Genomic DNA, 17,257 nt, shown 5'->3' on the forward strand with positions numbered 1-17,257 from the left:
ATGTAAGGGAATGTTAGGAACTTTTAGCAGACAGACCGACGGACAAGATTCTTACTGAACTTACCGGCAATAGATAACCCAGTAGAACGAGGCTGCGTCACTGGAATGAAGTTAAGTAGCTGGAGACAATAGGTGTTCAAAGTTGTGCGCAAGAAGCGCGAAATTGATAGCAGTCTTGCGGAGGCTAAGGTCTATAAGGGGCGATGCAACCATTGATGATGTGCAGGTTTTTGCCGCTTATTTAATATTTTTTAAATGAAAAAAATTGTACAAACGATTTTGAAAGATAAAAATATTCATCTATAATATTATAGGAAAATATTTAGTAATAATCACTAAATAGTAAATATTCATAAACCAAATACAAAGAACTATATATAAGTATATATTTTCATCTTATTTAGCCCAAAATTAAACTTTACAATAATTCAAAAACTCCGTCGGATCTTGAACATTTCTTGCGGCCGTCGGCGCGCGGTGAGTGCTTAGGCATATAAAAACTTATCTAACAGGTTTTTACATTTTGATAAAACTGCACATTAAAAAAATATTTCCGGTACAATAACTTTTAAATAACAATTATTTAAACATGCGAACGTAAAAAAATATAATATTAGTAGCTTGGTTATAACAATATTATGGTTAGTGAATCTGGTGACAGTTCTTCCTTATTAATTCAATGTCTTCATTCGGTGTAATTACGTATAAGCGATACAAACGGACGAAGATCCCACCGACCCGCTAATGTCGGCCGAGCTGAGAATTTCGTCCGGGCGTAGCACTTGATACAAATCTTCATTCTTCTTTGGTTCCTTCTTCACTCTTATAAATAAGCCACGTACAAATAAACACTTAGCAACAGTAACACAAAAGTAAAAAAGGCCTTAAAATAAATGAAACATTAATTACTTGATGATAATTAGCGTGTTGGTTGCGCGAGCGCGAGGTAGCGCACAACTAGCCGCTACCTTCCGTCGACCTTCAGAGTCGGTTCGGAGCGAGCGATTGTCTGAGGAGCGTGCGGCGCCGGCGTCGGCGGTGAACGAACTCACCTTGACAAATGCACCATTTGGCATTGTTCGCGGGAAAACCGGCGGCCTTGCGCACACCGCGCGCCGCTGCTCGACCAATCGTGGGCCTTCGCGCCACAGCCTGCGACCGTTTTGGCGGGAATCACTCCCCGCGTTCTCCGTTTGGCGCGAGTGTCGTTCAGCGTCAGCGTGCCACGGTTTCAGTGTGACCTTTTAACACGAAACTTAGTTTATTTCTATGCGGGCGAGCTACACGACATTTGAAAAAAAAACAAACATTCTAGTGTATTAAAACGCGTGGGTATGCCGCGCGCATAGTAACTATACTAATTACGTCGTCATAATTACAAAAGTGATGTTGCCGACCAGTTTAATTATTCAATTAATTGTTGCCCAGCATTTCGCCACGAATAGATAGTGGTTATCTGGTCATGCTTCAGCGACTTTCACGCTGTGTAATGAGTAACAAAATATAAAGCGGTAGATTTTAAACACACGAAAATATTTTAAAGTAGGTAACAATATAATGTTAAATATTCATGGTGATTAGTGTAGCTGCATTCTAAAAATCTACAGTTCAAAACATTTATTGAACTGTAGATTTTCTAGTGGATAAATAACACTTGTACGATTTAAAGTATTTTTACGGAAATCACAGAATCGTGTATTTGATTGAAATGTAGTAGATATGCAGATAAAATTAAGTTAAAAAAGTGGTCATCAATCATCATTCTCGCTCCCGTGTCATCGTTCGTTACTGAAGTTTTAACAAGTAAAAACATAATTTTCACCACCCGTACTAAAGATTGTAGGCGGCAACGAATGCAGAGTTATCCAAAAATAAATGTAGATCTATCTACGCCTACCGCGTCGCCTACAATCTCAATGTATTCATTATTTCAATCATTATCACTTGCAATATCTCATTGTAAAAACCAAATCGTTGGGAATACAAAGTGCAACTAAGCGATATTTTTCACAAAGTGTCACACGTGTCAATTTTAAATAATTTTCTGTCGTGTATTTATAGTCTTTAAGCGATGAAACATGTTCATGTTAGTTCCCCTGATCTGATGCAGTCCTTTATAAGATCGCCGTTGAATTTTACTTAATTGCGAGTTACGGGACTTGAAGAACATATTTATAGTGCAACTGCTACGGTAATGCTACGACGTAGCGTAGTCCCTACTGGGTTTCGGGAATAAAGAGTTAAATATCTCATAACCCCAATTTCTATTTGAAAAATGCGTGGAAAATTTATATTTCCATTTTCATACAGCAATTTAAAAACCAATTAGAATATCATTAATTTAACAATATATTTCAGCAATTTGCCGTTGCATCCTTTTTAAGAATGCATTAATCAAAGATCTGACTCATTATGGCGAATCGCAGCCAATTTTAAATTAACTATGCACTTTTTTATAACAGTATGTGTACCTTTTATTTGCAGGTTTCGTCTTGTAAAATATGTTTTTAGAAGTAAATGTTCATGAACGTTCTAAAATAGAAACACCAACCTCCAACTAACGTTTCAAGTTCATAGTCCAACAAAAAAGCTACAAAGTACAAAATCAGGTTATAGATATAAAAACCATGATATATTGATGATGTGCCGTAGATAATTGTTTTATTAGAGCATTGTTTGCGAAATAATACTCCAATAACATCAATTATTTTTACAAAATATGCACTTCTTGTACAAAGTGTCGTTACAAACATAGAAAATCAAAACTAACATCACTACTTGTCGTTTCTAAGCAGTTAATATAGTTCGCAGTAAGAGGCAAAAAGTATAAATAATCTTCATTCCAAAGGTTTATTCATATTATGTGTGCAAAGTGTGTCGTCTAGACACCCAGCCCTGCGCCGACGCCGGGTCAGCAGCAGCCATCATGACTCATAACTTGCTGCACAACTTTCGTTCTAAAGGTCGCCGGAGTGTCGGTAACTAAGGAACATTAGGTAATAAACTCATGGCACAAGATAATCGTAAACATTTATATTGTATTGATTTGTTTTAATATTTATATCGTTAGTTTGTTCCCTTAACATGGGTATACAAATTTACATATTCAAAAAACCCGTACTCTGTTACTATGATATAAGGCTTGTTGATGCTTGATCTTATTGTATGACCCTTAATTAAAAATTATCAGTATTATTTTTAAATGGTCTCCAGAACATTAAGGATGTTTGAAACAAAATCATTGGTGTCTAAATTCTTCATGGCTTTAGACAATTTCCTATATATATGTATTTGAAAATGTATAATAACTATGTTCGAAAAAATTAGCTGAGTGAGTGATATTGGATACTTAGTTATAATTGTTATTGTCAACTGCTTTGATATCATATTTCTCGATAAAATTACAATCCTAAATACCAATTAAGTTAATAATTTGTTTATTACATGTAAGACAAGGACAAAATATTTATTAGCTAAAACACACGTCTTAAGAGAAACCATGGTACCAAATTACTAATTAAAATCACATCTCTACGATGTTCCAAATTTCAATTGCTAAAATGCAATTGAATTGTCCCCATATCGCCTCAAAATACTAAGAGCCCGTGTACCGATGAGTCAACGTGTCATTAACCCTAGCGTCATCGCTTCAGCCTGCCATTATATTTTACGCCGCTTTTTATACACGATTTCTAGATATAAAATTGGAATCTTAGAACATTCAGGAAGGTTTTTAATACTTTCTTATTCCATGCGATACTAAACGATGTATAAACTTGAAATGAGTGTAGTGAGAAGTGCAGTTTTACTGGCTTGCTTATTTAAATCGAAATAAATAAATTAGTATAATTTATCCAACTGTATAACTCTAATATTCTCGTGGTAACACAATTGCAGCTTACCACGCTATAGGTAAATGAAGTTGGAATCGCGTTTCGCCAGAAGTAGTACCATCGACTGCTTCTGCCATTTCCTTTAACACATTTTATGCAAAATCTAGAAATTTTAATTGTTTATTCGTGGCACGCTTGGTATTTGCCCAGAATTAATAACGGTTTATAATAAATAAACGGTTTTATAAAGTAATATAAATAACCTCAAATAGGTAGCTTCGATCTTACTGTTGCTAAAATGATTAAACTATAACCCGTTTTCAAGTTAAATTGGAAGAGATAGTTTTTATATATTTATGTATGCCGCACAATTTTTAACTTTAACAACTAACCGTGGCTCTTAACCAAATTTCTCCTTACTTAAATACTAAACTAAAACTTGAATTAATTACTCAACCCTATATATTATTATTACCCTAGCGTTATTCTGTATAGTTACCTATGATCCATATTCTAACTCGTACAAGTTTAAGAACAGTTGTTTTTATACCCATTTGTGCCAGGCCCCACTTTAGTCTTTCTAATATTCTTATAGGCCAAACACATAATATTTAATATTTAAAAATGGAATTGTTTACTTAAGAAACTTAAATGACTGGCTTTAGGAAGAAATTACTAGGAAACTGTTAACGAAACACAGCAAGCAAATTAAAAAAAATAATAATGAAAACCGAAATTCAAATTACAATTACCTTTAATGAACGTTCGAATAGCAACGGGACTATTCGAAAATTCATTAAAGTTTAACAAACAAAATGTTCTAAGGATCTATATCTTTAGAACATTTAATTAGCTTTAGGTGCCATTTTTAGCCATGGTTTAGAAAAATACTGTAATAACAGAATAAATATATAATTGGAATAATTATATACAATCCTAATTGCGTACCCATGATTCAAACGGTCAGTGACAGAGAGATCGCCTTTTCAAAATCTATTAAGAAAACCTAAAGCTTTATTATTCAAAACCAATTCACTTGACGCACGCCAAGATCCTGATTTAAAAGTCAATAGGTTCTTGGAAAACAAATTTAAGCGGTTGTATTGACCCCAAATATGGTGTTCATGTCCTTCCGTTTATTCAATATTTAATGTGCGACCCACGTACATATAGGGATGGGTTTAATAACTTTTTATGTGCGCGTAATATCAATGAAACGTTGCTAATATACAATATTACTATGACTAAAGCGACTAAAAACCTTACTACGATTACACAGATATCATCTTCTATACATCAAAAGAGACCACGAATGCCGTAAAGCATTTAAAACGTCAAGTAATTTACGTCAAAATTAGATACAATGAATTCACATCTTTATCCATCAAAGAGGTTCTGTTACGTCTATTAGGTCTAGGTTAACTTGCCTGTGATTTTTCATTCCCTCTTTTGAGGGACAGAAACTTTCATAATAATTTTTCTCGTCCCTTATCATCATTAACTGATATTTTAATTTTATAAACACTTAACGATATTACATTGATGAGGTTATGACTATTAAGAACAATATTTTAGTAAATTCAAAGAGAAAACTGATTCTAATGTGTGTGAAAAGTCTAATTACTAATAAACCTTTATTTAGTATTTACTTATTTCTTCTCATTTATGTGGGATTCGGTTTTTACTTCGCTTACCATACATTGTTTTCTATTTTTATGTACATTTAGGGTGTGCTCTAGCGTCCAAAGTCTTCTAAGAATTGAATTGACCTGAAACAATACAAACCATATTAAAATCACTCATATAACATATATAAAACAAGCTTTGTTTTTGAGTGCGGAAAAAGTGTCATAAAAACCTGTTGTAAAATGGCGGATATCGAGAGGATATTGGTGGTATATAGTACTTCCTTTTTATATGTTTTAATTATTCAAATGACCATTTAATATAACACTTAATAAATTCAATATTCATTAGCCTACCAATTGAATTAATTTGTGTTTCGCGGAATTGCTCGCAAAGTTTGCATGGCGTCAACTTGTATCTGATGTCATCAGAATGGTTCTGAGTCAATGTTGTTTATTCGCTCTATAAAGTTTTTATTTGTTTAGAAGAGTTACTGGGATCTGGTGAATTAGTACAAAGTTGCCTTAAATGAGAATCGTACTGCTAAGCATCAAGTACCAGTAGGTACGCTCTGCTGTTACCTCGCGAACCAAGTTCTTTTCTTTATTAACTAAGTATAAATGAGGTTATCATTTCAATAGGTTCCTTTTTACATAATTCTAACTTTGAATTTTTTATTAGATTGTCTCAATATATCTCCATCAGTTCAATTTGCACTTTAATTATGCAATAGCTTGGCTGGAAATTGGTAAAAGTTTTCCGTGTCATTATGTGATTAGCGCATTTGGACTAATAATAACATTGAACTGTTTTGTATTTGTGATCTTAATAATGATAAGATAAATTTAAATAGATACGTTTATACAGATACATAAAAAAGTAATTTCTTAACATAGATTTATTTACAAGCCGACAAAGAAACAACTAATTAATTCAAAATGGTAAATTAGAAAACTTAAATAAATTAAAAAGTTTGCTCCCCGTGGCAGTATATTCGTTTAATGCTGGCATACATATTTGTTTAGCGATATCGGGGGACCGACACTATCTACCAGGCCTTAGACAAAAGCATCCAATGCCAGATCACAAGATTTGAAACTGAAATGCCAATGCAGTTCATGTAACACGATACCTAGACAGCAAATGGATATACAACATGATGAAAGCGATCACCCGAAAAAAAAAGATGACACAAAAAATAAGGTGGCCTAGTGACTTGGTAGATATAGCAGAAAAAGACTGGCAGACTATTGGCAAAGATCTGAAAAAAGTTAGAGCTCTCACATTCACATTTCCTACTTACATTATTTATTAGGTGTACATAAAAGCTAACAAGATATTAAATAAATCTAAAGGAAATAAAAAAGATTTTTTTATTAAAATGTACATTATCCAAGTCTTAAATTGCCAACTTAGAGTATGGATCTCTTCAATTATATAACATTATTTTATCTCAAACCCTTTTAAACATTTAGCAATAATATTTCTCGAAGTAAAAAGGAGTAAAAAGGATGTGTCAGACATGAGACGAGCAAGTTCTATATATATGAATGCTATTTATAGATCGATCGCGTCGATACAGCTCATTAGTCGCGCGTCTGCAATCTCGCTTTTAATTCTGTTGAGATATTTAATAAGCATTTTTTTTAATATCAGTCTAAATTCTCTTATTTGCACGATTTTCATACATAATGTTTGCAAAGAAAATCTTATTCATTTTTCAATTTCTCCTACGTTTATTTGAAGTTGTTTAAATAACTATTTCAAAAAAAAATTGCCATCTAAATCATTTAATATGTTGCCATGCAGAGAAAACATACAACAAATGTTTGTATGTATTATGAACATAAAAAGAAGAGAAGTTCTTTTAATCCTTGTTATTGTTATAACATCGTAACCATGGAGACACGAAACTTAATCCAGAAGTTTTAAGTATTGAGCCAGAATTATATAAATTAAATCTTATACATACATTTTTGGGTCACAGCGCCAGCTAGTGAGCGTATATATAAACACCCGTAATGACTTACATAAACTTGTGGAACTGACCTTTTATGGGTTAAACTTTTATAGGTCTTGGCCTCAGATTTCTGCATCTGTTTCATTGATAATTTTTCTTTATGGGCAAGTCAGCTTTTTGTTACTTATCGACTTTCTTGGATATAGATCTGATTTTATATATAAATAATCACAGACTTTAGTACAGTTTCTTGACAATGCTTTTTTACCGTAAAAGTAAACACTTTTTTATTTACTTATCTACGTAGGGAGAAGGTCGTTATTATAGACAATATCTTGTATATCTATCTTTGCAACCACAAGCAAGTTGTAATTGTGTAACAGAAGAAAATCTATTGAGGGTTTGCCAGGCTTCGCACGATCGTAAGGTAATGTAGGTAAGGAAAAAGTATTTTTTTTATAAATCCAGGCTTTTAGTTTATTAAGGATTTTAAATTTTATTAACTCACTACACACATTATAACAATGATAATGACTACTATATTTTATTTAAAGGTGACATTTAAGGATATTATAACTTACAATACTTGGTACTACAGAAACTGAGGGCTTGATACCCATATTACTTTTTCATGTATTCACAATTTGTGGTAAAATATTTCCGTACAGTGACAATTCGCTTTGGATTATTAATTTAGTTGTCGTTGTAGTAGGAAACGACTATACATGAATTTTATAAACCATATCGATTGGCGCCAAGGCATTAGACGATAACCTCATAGATATCTAATATTATCAGTTTGTTTTGTCACCGCCTCACCGGCACCAGCTGATGATATCGTGACGTCATCGTCAGCTGTCTCACGGCGTGAGCGGGATATTTATACCAAGTTCTTCGAAACTCTTGGGAGACATCCTTATAATTATAGACGTATATTAAGCAAATTGACACTAAATTTGTGGTAAGTTTATCAAAAAAAGTTTTATATATACAATTAATATATAATACAATTTGGGGTCTGTAGACATTTCCTATCTTTAGGAGACAACAGTATTTTTTTAATATAATTATTATTACACCTTATTATGTGGAATGAATTTGAAACGATTGCTAGAAGTATTTTTAGAAGTGTGATATCTGGTAAAGCCTAATACTTGATTTTTTTATTTAGCCATTTAAAAAAATTTACCTCGTGAAAACAATTACTAGGTTATTTAAAACTTAAAAATGGAATTAAATTTATAACAGATGTTTGATTTTGAAATTTAAAAACCATAAAGTAATATAATCTGTGGTTTTGATTTCTTATTGACAACTGTATGAATTTAACCATAACTTATGAAACACGATGAGTTAGTGTTATGTTGCATCAGCTGTTGAACAGGTTCCGACTGCATTCCTGAGGGAACGCCGACACAAGTGAACTTAATTGACCATAACACAAAAACCTGACAATCGTTTGAGCTATCTGGATTGACAGCATTTTTTGAGTAGATCCTAGACACATTCAATCAAGAAACAGCTGATGGAAGCTATTAAAATTTCCGATGTTAGTACAATGTTGTTAAAAAATCTAATAGAAATAATAAAAATAATATTACTTGAAAATACATTAATTTAGTTACAATATTGCCCTAAATAATTAAATCAGTAGGGTAGTTTCAAAAAATATTTAGTGACAAATATATATTGCAACAACACTACACACAACAAATAAGGGTAGGTACATTTATTTATAAATTACTGTAGCAACGGCGAACTTCGCCTAACATGACAGTCATGAAACCTATTTGACATTGAACATTGTGTATTGGATTCTTTTCGGGAATATGTCGATGTTTATGTCAAAAAACACTCAATTCGGTCCAGCTGTTCTGGGGTTATTTAAGTGTTAAAAAACCCGGCTTTGTTTTGGTATTTCCTTACCCTTAAAGTGAATTGTTAAAAATAAAAAGATTCAAAATGTTGGCAACAAATATATTACTTATGTAACTTGTAAATATGCAACATTGTGAAAAAGCAACAGGTGGATAAACACGATCTCATGTTTGGCTTTTGGCTGGTGTTGCCATTAATTTGCAAACAAGATGACAAAATAGATCTACACGTGCCTCATATTCTGGGAGATAAATAGGGGTGTAGTATATACCAAAATTTGTTGCTTATTATGTCTTTAACTTCGTCTGGGGAAGATAGATTTTTTTTCACATTTAAGTATACAAATGACTTAAATATATATTTGTTATGTAATTATATACCAACCTACCTATTGTATACCAAAAAATAACACTTTGCAGCTTGGCTCTCATTTCATTTCACACATCAAAATGTATCAAATGTTAATCACAAGGACCAGTACATTACCAACATAGTACTCGTCATATGCGAGTCAGACAGTCAAACTTTCAGTTGAGAAGGCTTTTTATTCAAATTTTTGAGGCCGTTGTGTTACTGTCAAACTCATAGTGGTACTAACACCTAAAGAATACTTATAACATTGTATTACATAAGTCAAAAATGACGTTATAAATGCAAACACGTACATTACTCGTTGTCAATAGACGAAACAGTTATTATCGTCGTAACATAACTTTCAACTTATCTAAATTAATGATATGTTGAAGGTTGAACAATATTACGGTCTTTTGTATCGTTTTATTGGTAAGTAATGTCTCTCGGTAGTTTGCGAGGGCTACAAAGGTAGCGCCGGAAACATGTGAGATATTTTTGGTCTGCCGGCTGCTTAAAAACTTGACACCGTGAAATAGGCTGAGTGCCATATACAAATAGCAATGAAGAGTTAAATAATCTGTGATAAGAACTCAGGTTTATACTACCTTACTAGGGTTGCTACTTCCTAGAGTTTGTTACTGATATGGCAAGTAGACAAGGCTCTGCAGTTGACGCATCCCGAGTCAGTGGGTTTAGTGTGTACTTTTGTGAAGAGTCTCACACAACACTCCCGCACTAAGTAGTCGCGCCGCGGAATGGGACGCAATGTATTTCCTCTATTAAAATATAAAGATTCTGATAACGCATTTTGCCTCTCAAATCCTATGGTTATATATGTAATATTAATTTAACGTAATTTTAATAAATACGTAAGGCGATTTCGTATGAGTAAAAATGAAGTGTCTGGTTGTTAATGACATCTAAAACGTAAAATTGTAAGCCTTGGAGGTGGGTTTGACGGATGTACGGAGTGGATGTGAAGACTTTGATTAAAGGTAGAAAGAAGATGAAAATAGAAATACTACCCACATGCTATCTATCACCTGCGTTTCGTCAGCAATACAAAGAATACGCCAGCTTATATAAAATTTTGTATTATTAATTACAACAATTACTTTTTACTGTTTATAAACTAAATGTTTTGCTTGTCATCATTTAATTTATTCCAAATTCAAACAGATTCCTAAACTGATAACCTAAATTTGCTATCACACACAAGGTTTTGCAAGATACGATTGTAGATAACATGAATTTTTGCTTAGATTACATTTGCAATTCTTTTGAATAAGACAAATTCGTTGTATATATAATTAACACCGGATTCTATCAGGAATTGGGACAAATGCATAATAACGCAAATAAATTCAACTTTACGAAATCGATAATCAAATGGGCTTAATTTTTATAACCCATTTTAAGCCTTAATGTGTTAGATAAATAATTACCGAACGATGTGATTTTAATAGCAACTGTGTTCGCATTTGTTTTCAATTTTGACAGTTCTCTTAACAACGGCTGATGTCACAATGGCACGGTACAAAAACTTAACAAGTGGGAGTTAAAGAAAGCTGAAGTTCAACGTTTAATGATATCTCACTTAAATTATGTTACTTGAATTAAAGACGTGCAGAACACCTATAAAATCCTGTTATTTCCCGTTGAGTCTATAAACACATCTATAAACATTAACAGGAAATAATTTAAAATTCGAACGAGATAACTGCACCGCATTTTCTGGCCTTTTTCCAATTTTTTCCGGAAAATCTTGTAACTGATGTTACATTCCTTCTAAATATACTTGTGACGATATATGACGTTGGCTGACGAGTGAGACCACGTCAGTAATCACCGCCCATTGAATCACGCGCAAACTAATCTTAGATAGTATTGTTGTTTGAAAAATATTCCAAATATATTCATTAAAAGTGTAAATATACGATTATTTCTAGTGAATACTGGTGTGATGAAGCAAGCAGTATGGTGGGAGTAAACAAAATTCTGAATCAATTAAATTATCTATCTCTGTTTTCAGGATGATTTTTTTTAAACTAAAGTCCTAAATCTAGATGTCAATGTCAGACATGTCGTCGACTTTACGCCTAGGAAATAGTTATGATAACGATATTTTATCGTTTGAGCAAGTGTAAAATTGCAAATAGATAAACATTTTCCGTAATTTGATTCCTCCTTAGAGTTGAGAATCCGTCTGAGGCAACTAATTTCTACTTAAACCTAAATTTATTTATTTATATTTAATATAGGTTGAGTCCGTCCGGAGATAGTTGGGTCCGTCTCACCTCCCTTGGACATGCAAAAAAGCTGGGGCTGCCACAGAGCAAGCGGAAAATTATATTATGAACGGCTTAATTATACGAGTCTTTCCTCCAACTTTAATTTTGTTCCCTTTGGAGTAGACACTTGGGCCGTGGGGTTCAGGTGTACAGGCGCTAATTAAAGATTTAAGTTGGTAGATAGTACCGGTGACCCCAGAGCTGGTGCTTACTTCGATCAGGGAATAAGTATTGCATTACAGCGAGGAAATGCCATCGTTAAAGGTACACTGCCACCGGGACCAAACTTTGTAAATTTCCTCTTTATTAATGGTTTATTAAGTTAATTGTAAATACTGTATATTTAATTGAAATGATTACTACTATACTGAAACAAAATTTTAAAATGACTATAATACTGATAAGCTAAGTTTCAAGATTATTAATATATTTTATTTAAATGTGTCATTTGGCATATTCATAATAGAAAGTGATTAGGTTATCAAGAACCATTTAGCCTTATTTTAGCCACAGAGATAACTAGATAACACAATTTCCTTAGATTGTGTACATACGTAAATTTTTTTTTCGCCCATGGCGCAAAATTTTTCCATTAATTATTAATTAATCGAAATCGTTATCAAGTGTTGTCAAATGTACTTATTATCAGTTGTTTTTTCGGTGGTCAAATACCCATTTTTCTGAAAAATGTGTAGAAAAAAATAACGAAAAATAAGAAAATCTGGATTTAAGTTTTCCTATTTTACATAAATCTATTGAGTAATATATAACAAAAAAAAAAGAAATAAAAAATGTGTTTTTTATATATTGTGACACGTATATTTGCTGTGTACCTACATTCTAGAAAATATTTATATGTAGTAGGTAAATCTAACCATCAATAAAAATTTATTCAAATTCATATAGCCGATGTAAATAACAAATTCTATGTAATACAAGTAATATACCTATTATAAAGAGGAAACGTTTGTATGTTTGGTTAATGAACTTAGAAACTGATGTAAAAAAATTATTTCACTGGAATTTTCAAAGAAATAGCCTAGCTACTGCAGAATATGCGCCTCCATTGGAATTAAAACTGGCTTTATGAGTCATTGAGTAGGGTCTGTGGACACGCTTCTATACTGTGATTTCTGGATATTGATTGGTATCTGAGATTTGTATGTATAAATTAATCTCATAAACTTAAATCTTGCATGGTTTAATTTTAAATTTTGTGAGAATATTGCAAAAAAATCGTTTACTAAAAATAAATTATATTTTTGGGTCTCCTATTGCACTAATGAAGGCACTGATGTCTTTATTTGTTTTTATAATAAACACATGACAAAAAAAAGATTGATGAAGAATATAAGTTAGTTACAATTTCCCTGTGGACACACAACTACATAGTATAAACAATAAACTTTGAAATTTATTAAACAATTTACACCCAATTATTACATTAATTATTAACTTGTTTATTGCAAATAAGTTGTCATATTTATTATTTTCCATTATCTCACTCTCTCAAATCCAGCGACGCAATATTTTCATATGAAATGAGAAAAAAAATTACTATCTTTAAAAACCACAAGACAAATCAAATTCTATAAAGTCATCGAAAATTCATACATAAAATCTAGAACTCGAAAATAAAACAGGTATAAACCTGTGTACTGTATGACCTCAACAAGTCTGGACATGAATCTCAGAGGCGGATGCCCTCCGAGGGACCTCGTCACTCGTGCGATAAAGTGTTTGTATTATAAAATATCTCCATGCAAGTTAGTTTCACAAGGTTATAAAATATTACAGAAAACATACATTGTTGTTACATTAAATATCAGTATGTGGGTAAGTTTTTTTTATATTCTTCCATTTACCCGGTATTTCGGAAACGAAAATTGGCTAAAAAATAACCTAAAAACGTAGAATATCTAACAACTCCGTACTTGGCGAAAACTTTACACAATTAATATGTAATGTATTACCCTTTGGCGGGATTTTGAGGTATTAAAAATCTTGGGAATTTTCTTAAAATGTGACTTTTTATTACACTGAAATGAAACTTTTTAAGATTCTTAATCGAAATTTTGCTTGTGTTAATTGTATTTTCAACGTCAACATTTTTATAGGTTTTATGCCACGTACCACCCACGCGTTACGTAAGTTTTCGTCTCTTTTTTTAAATAGTATGACGAATATTCAACTAAGCGTGTATGCATCCTTCCATTATTTTTTTGTTATCAGTGACATTACATGAATTCGTCGAAGCTCAATGATGTTTGCCGCGCAATGTTTGACGTCACACGTTATTGAGTAGAATAATTGAAGATAATCTATTTTTTTATTCTATATTTTTTACACATACTGTAGAATATGAATTTTAGTTTCAATAAATCTTGTTTTTTTGTGTTTATTTTTAATTAGTGCCACTAATTTATTGTATAAAATGTTAAAATAGCTACTAACTATCAATCAGTAATTAAGTGTTCGCAGTTATACTGTTGCGACAATTTGCTGACGTCACGGAAATTTGTTTTCGGTAACTTTCGTTAACAATGTTCTACGAGACAGTATTGTTCGATCTCAAAGTGGCCAAAGAAGTTTTATTGTTAAATAAGAGATTTATTTTAGTCAGTTGCGGCGTGAATGTCCGCAGTGGAATTTCGGGCCCGAGGAGTCCGTTACTTTGTTGCGGCTGCGGAGCGAGAAAAGCCGGGATATGGTGTTGGTATCCAAAGGAGACCCTGCATAGCGACAGATCACTGACTAGAACTTGTTGCCAGGTGGCGCGTCGCCTTCGAGACACTGCGACGCGATCCTTATTATTTGCACAAAAGGAAAATTCGAGATATGTCTGAGTCACCGCTGTCGACGTTGTCATTAACTGGCAATAATTTGAAAATTGTTCTAGGTATACTTTTTTCGGTAACTAAAATCGACAACTCACGTCGCATTCACTTACCTTGAAAGGTCAAAATCCACGATACCATCCATTAATGATCCAGCCATGGCCTTAATCACTGACCTCACTGCATAACACCGGAAACCGGAATAAATGTGACACTAGAACCACAAGCCGGCGATTAGGACTCCGCAGTGGCACCGCGGCGGCACATGCGTCGGGTAGGACTGTCGCGCGCTCGCTCGCGGAACTGAATGCGCCCGCGCTCCATTTGGGTCACTGTCATTCTTTGGAGGGGCGGAGTGCGGACGTTCGATTCTGAATATTGGCGTCTCGCGAATGTTTCATCACCACTGACAATTAAGCAAAACTAGCGCCATAGTTTTCATTTCTTAACTTTGTCATATTCCAAATATGAATAAAACTTAAGAATACATCGTTTAGAATGAATTGCATATTATCATAGCACTCATTAGGGCCAAACGGAAAAGTTTCGTGCGCAGTTTTCTCTTGTAGAGTTGGTACCACTGTTCTTCGGCGCGGGCGTTTTCTCTCGACGTGCACCAATGCGCTGGCTCCGTCAATCTCATGACTTATCTGTAATTTTTGGCGGGACCGCAAGTAATTGCTTCTAGCACGCGTACTGTTAAACATTTTATACATAACAGTCAGTATACGTGAACTTTGGTATTATTGACTACGACACCATTCAGACTATACTATAATATATATAATTACGAATATGTTATATCTATTTTTCACACAAACTCGCATTTTTTTGTAAGGTTAGTTTTGGCCTAGAAGTTTAAGCGTGCAAATCTCAACCCTGAGTGAGTGGCGTGCGTACCTTCGAATTTTACCCAATTGATTTTTCTTTCTATGTGCGCAATTAACACCTTCAAGGCAAACATCGTGATCAAATCGGCTTGCTTTTAATTCAAAAATCAGCAAGAAGGTTGTCTATATATTTATATCAGAATAAGTAGAAGCGTAGTGTAGTATAAATACTACCACGGAGTATGTAATCCCTATATTTTATAACGTTTGGACTTTATACTAAATTTTCGAGTGATATATAAATTTATTATGCCACACAGTTTCTGTTTCATTTATCCTTAACTCTTCCAAAAGCTACACAGATAAGCCAAATCTAATAATATGGTCACAAAACCATTCATTCATTTTCCTAGGATTATATTTTCCTTTATAAATATTAATAAATTTTTAAACACCTAAGAAACTTACTTGTATCCGATATAAACAAATTACATGTATTATTACATACTACCTGTATTTCACCGAAAATTTGCTATTTACAACGAGTTAAGTTAGGTGGTAAATGGTAAATGTATTTTTCTCTATTTATGTACTTGCTTGTTTTCTGTTTCATATACATATTTTGTTTATCTATGTAATCTGTTTTTGCTTTCTGTATTGTCTTAGTATTCTGTCTTATAATATCTATAAGCTTGAATAAACTGTAACATTACTTATAATTAAATAAATAAATAAGCTCATATAAAATATGAGCTTATAAGTAATATAAAATCTAGCATGGCTTATTTAATGGTTCTTAAAAAGAGACACTTCACTACAAAAGCAAAAGTACTCGATCTTTCCGGACGTAATCGGAATGTTACTTATATTACAATTTATGAGTGTGGGAAAAACTAAAGGGCTCGTCTGCGATGATTGCTAACATTTGGTTTACGCTTGTAATTATTTACAAAAATGTATATAATTATGTAACTTAACTAAACTTAGATTACACAACTCACGCCACGGTATTTTGTGAAAACATTTAATTAAAAGAGATATTTAAAATGTAAATTTAAGATTTCAGATTTATGGTCCTAAGTATGACTCCGTAAAATCGTATTGGATTTTTAAATCGGCAGTCAAAGGGGTACAAAGGGAAAGTGACATGTTTTTAAATTTAAAATTAGAACGTCCCAATGCTTAATTCATAAGCTAAAGAACAGAGACCTGTAGATCATAGACTATTTCAAAGTATAAGCATCAAATCTATTTTGAGGTCTCGGCGTGTTTATGACTCATGAACTCATGACATCGTTACGTGTATCGTTTATGAATCCATCCTCCGCCGTTCGTCGCATTATAAGCAGATCATTTTGACATACAGTTTGACAATTATTCAATAAGAGCTTTCTATTTCTCTATTTCTATTCTTATGTTTTTAACGTTATTTTTGTGTTATTATAGGTGGTTTTCTATATTTCACCAAGACTACCGCAGTGGCCCTAGGTTTTTATGTCAAATATATGGCTTGTTTGGGATGGAATTGTCAGGAGTTATGACTGTTTGTATACAACTGGAGCAATCTGGCAGAAGGCTCGTCTCATTTATGTGGAAAGCCGTGGACATTTACTGCCAGGGCTATTTGCAAGGAAATTGCGAGCTTAAT

The 17,257-nt window shown here is 33.0% G+C and overlaps 1 long non-coding RNA gene across 1 annotated transcript in view; it reads right to left on the reverse strand.

Moving 5' to 3' along the window:
- The window catches only part of LOC111000290, a 20,547-nt gene extending 4,660 nt beyond the window's left edge, over nt 1–15,887 (reverse strand). The window contains exons 1-3 of the long non-coding RNA XR_002600420.2: nt 14,893–15,887; nt 5,528–5,602; nt 1,053–1,241 (exon numbers count right to left, since the gene is read on the reverse strand). This is a non-coding gene — a long non-coding RNA (uncharacterized LOC111000290). The remainder of the gene's footprint in view (nt 1–1,052; nt 1,242–5,527; nt 5,603–14,892) is intronic.
- Between the last annotated feature and the right edge of the window lie 1,370 nt (nt 15,888–17,257).

This window comes from Pieris rapae, chromosome 4 (genome assembly GCF_905147795.1).
Source record: "Pieris rapae chromosome 4, ilPieRapa1.1, whole genome shotgun sequence".
Classification (NCBI taxonomy): domain Eukaryota; kingdom Metazoa; phylum Arthropoda; class Insecta; order Lepidoptera; family Pieridae; genus Pieris; species Pieris rapae.